This window comes from Ovis canadensis, chromosome 2 (assembly GCF_042477335.2).
Source record: "Ovis canadensis isolate MfBH-ARS-UI-01 breed Bighorn chromosome 2, ARS-UI_OviCan_v2, whole genome shotgun sequence".
Lineage (NCBI taxonomy): Eukaryota > Metazoa > Chordata > Mammalia > Artiodactyla > Bovidae > Ovis > Ovis canadensis.
Window position 1 is genome coordinate 34404643 of NC_091246.1, and position 4020 is coordinate 34408662.

Consider the following 4020-nt stretch of genomic DNA (forward strand, 5'->3'; position numbering starts at 1 on the left):
AGGTTTGTATTTCGAACTGAACTGAACTGAATCTTTTCAAGAGACCTCTTCTCACTTCTGTATCTATTTTCTACTTAACTGATTTCTATTTTGCTTTCATTTTATTGTTTTGCTCCTTTTACTTTAATTTCCTCTTCTTTTACTAGCTCCTTAAGATGAAAGCTCAGATCATTGCTGTTAAATCTTTTGTCCTTTCTAGATATTTCCGTTTAAGCATTGCTTTAGCTGCATTCCTCTAAGTCTTGTTGTATTTTGCTTCCATTATCATTCAGTTCAAAATATTTTCTAATTTCCTTGGGTATTTCTTTTCTGATTCATGAGTTATTTAGAACTTTGTTGCTTAGCTTCCAAATGTTTAAGGATATCTTTTTGCTATTGACTCCTTGTATCATACTTTTATTGTTTTTAGAAAATATGCTTTGTATGCAGAGAAGGAAATGGCAACCCACACCAGTCCTCTTGCCTGGAAAATCCCATGGATGGAGGAGCCTGGTAGGCTAGAGTCCATGGGGTCGCAAGGAGTTGGACATGGCTGAGCGACTCCACTTCACTCACTTCTTACTTAACCATTGGAGAGGGAAACGGCAACCCACTCCAGTATTCTTGTCTAGAGAATCCCATGGACAGAGGAGCCTGACGGGCCGTGGTCCATGGGGCCGCAGAGGGTTGGACTCATTTGAAGTGACTAAGCAGCAGCAGCATGCTTTGTATGAATCCAGTTCTTTGAAGTGGACTGAGATCTTTCATGGCCCAGCAGCTGATCTATTTCATAAACATTCCACATGTGCTTGGAAAATACGTGAATTCCACAGTTGGTATGTGTAGTGTTCTATAAATATCAGTAAGTTAAATTGGCTAATAATCTTATTCAAGTCTTTATTTATTAATTTTTGTGATTCTACAACCTTATTTGACAATAACAGTTGGTTCTCATCCATATTCACTGCCTGTAGCTTTTTGAAAGTGACGACAGGTACGTAGGCAATCAACATAAAGCGCTTCTTTGGTGAATCTTCATCTTCATTACATTTTCTGGACAATCACACATCAGTGTGATATGGGACATTCCTTATTCCTTGGCCCAGATAGCTTTATTAAGTCTAGTGTCAGTGTGTACATCTGGAGTTCCCATCTCCTTCATGGCAAATTTCCAGATTTCTCTGAGTGCCTGAGGGGAACACTTCTTGAAACTCATTCCATAGATGTGCTTGTGAATGCTGATAGTATATTCTCTGGCCACCACCTCGCTGATGGCGAACCAGCCCTTCTTCTTGCCACCTTTCTTTGAGGGAGCCATTCTGCTGGGCTCTTATTGGAAAGCGTTTTTAAATGCATTTGTTTTAATCAAGTACTGGAATAGAAAAGTTAAAATCTCCATTTTTAATTAGAATTTGTCTCTTTCCAGATTAGCTCTGTCAGTTTTTTGCACTGAGTATATTTAAGCTTTGTATTAGATGAAAACACATTTAGGATTGTTATCCTTTCTTAATAAATTGTTATTGCATCATTATGAAATGCTTATCTTTACTCTGTTGTGTGCTAAGTCTCTTCAGTCATGCCCGACTCTTTGTGACTCCATGGACTGTAGCCCACAGGCTCCTCTCTCCATGAAATTCTCCAGGCAAGAATACTGACATAGGTTACCATGCCCCACTCCAGGAGATCTTCTTAACCCAGGGATTGAACCCACGTCTCTTATATCTCCTGCATTGGCAGGTGGGTTCTTTACAACCAGTGTCATCTGGGAAGCCCTTATTGCTGCTATTACTTCTTGTTATGAATTCTACTTCTTGTGTAGCCCCACTAGCATTCTTCTGATTAGTTATTTGCATGGTATAATTTTCCAATCTTTCATTTATTTTTTTAACATGTATCTATACTTGAAGTCCATTTCTTGAAAACAACATATTAACGTACGCTTTTTCAGTTCAGTTCAGTTGTTCAGTTGTGTCCAACTCTTTGCGACCCCATGCACCACAGCATGCCAGCATGTCCATCAGCAACTCCCAGAGTTTACCCAACTCATGTCCATTGAGTTGGTGATGCCATCCAATCGTCTCATCCTCTGTTGTCCCTTTCTCCTTCTGCTCTCAGTCTTTCCCAGCATCAGGGTCTTTTCCAAAGAGTCAGCTCTTTGCCTCAGGTGGCCAGAGTATTGGAGTTTCAGCTTCAACATCAGTCCTTCCAATGAATACCCAGGACTGATCTCCTTCAGAATGGACTGGTTGGATCTCCTTGCAGTCCAAGGGACTCTCAAGAGTCTTCTCCAGCACCACAGTTCAAAACCATCAATACTTCAGTGCTCAGCCTTCTTTATAGTCCGACACTCACATCCATACATGACTGCTGGAAAAACCATAGCCTTGACTAGACAGACATTTGTTGGCAAATCAATGTCTCCCTTTTTTAATATGCTGTCTAGGTTGGTCATAAATTCCCTTCCAAGGAGCAAGTGCCTTTTAATTTCATGACTGGAATCACCATCTGCAGTGAGTTTTGAGCCTAAAAAAATAAAATCTGTCATTGTTTCCACTGTTTCCCCATCTATTTGCCATAAAATGGTGGGACCAGATGCCCTGATCTTAGTTTTCTGAATGTTGAACTTAAAGCCAACTTTTTAAAACTCCTCCTTCACTTTTATCAAGAGGCTCTTTAGTTCTTCTTCACTTTCTGCCATAATGGTGGTGTTCTGCATATCTGAGGTTATTGATATTTCTCCCAGAAATCTTGATTCCAGCTTGTGCTTCATCCAGCCCAGTGTTTCTCATGATGTACTCTGCATATAAATTAAATCAATAGGATGACAATATACAGCCTTGACGTACTCCTTTTCCTATTTGGAACCAGTCTGTTGTTCCATGTCCAGTTCTAACTGTTGTTTCCTGACCTACCTACAGGTTTCACAAGAGGAAGGTCATGTGGTCTGGTATTCCCATCTCTTTCAGAATTTTCCACAGTTTGTTGTGATCCACACAGTCAAAGGCTTTGACATAGTCAATAGGAAGAAATAGATATTTTTCTGGAACTCTCTTGCTTTTTTGATGATCCAGTGGATGTTGGCAATTTGCTGGTTCCTCTGCCTTTTCTAAATCCAGCCTGATCATCTGGAAGTTCACAGTTCATGTATTGCTGAAGCCTGGCTTGGAGAATTTTGAGCATTACTTTACTAGTGTATGAGACGAGTGCAATTGTGCAGTAGTTTGAGCATTCTTTGGCATTGCCTTTCTTTGGGATTGGAATGAAAATGGACCTTTTCCAGTCCTGTGGCCACTGCTGAGTTTTCCAAACTTGCTGGCATATTGAGTGCAGCACTTTCACAGCATCAACTTTTAGGATTCGAAATAGCTCTGTTGGAATCCCATCACCTCCGCTAGCTTTGTTCGTAGTGATGCTTCCAAAGGCCCACTTGACTTCACATTCCAGGTTGTCTGGCTCTAGGTGAGTGATCACACCATTGAGATTATCTTGGTCGTGAATATCTTTTTTGTACAGTTCTTCTGTGTATTCTTGCCACCTCTTGGTTAAAATATTTTGCTTCTGTTAAGTTCATACCATTTCTGCCCTTTTTTGTGCCTATCTTTGTATGAAATGTTCCCTTGGTATCTCTATTTTTCTTGAAGAGATCTCTAGTCTTTCCCATCTTGTTGTTTTCCTCTATTTCTTTGCATTGATTGCTAAGGAAGGCTTTCTTATCTCTCCTTGCTATTGTTTGGAACTCTGAGTTCAAAAGGGTATATTTTTACTTGTCTAGTTCAGTGATCTTTACCTTTTAATTGTAGTTGTAGTCCACTCACAGTTGAAATAGTTACTATGTTTGAATTTAAGATCACCATTGCCTTTTTTGTTTTCTGGTCCTCTTTTCATCATGTCTGACTTCTTTAATTAATGAAGTATTTAAAACAATATTCTATCTTAACTTACCTGCTGATTCTTAGCCATTTTAGTGATTGCCATAGGGATTACAATATACATCCTTATATCACCATAGTCTACCTTGAATTAGCATATTTCTTTAAGTAT

At 39.4% G+C, this 4020-nt stretch overlaps 1 pseudogene; it reads right to left on the reverse strand.

Annotated features, from left to right (window-relative positions):
- Positions 1 to 767: 767 nt before the first annotated feature.
- Positions 768 to 1297, reverse strand: LOC138432324 (large ribosomal subunit protein eL31-like; annotated as a pseudogene).
- Between the last annotated feature and the right edge of the window lie 2723 nt (positions 1298 to 4020).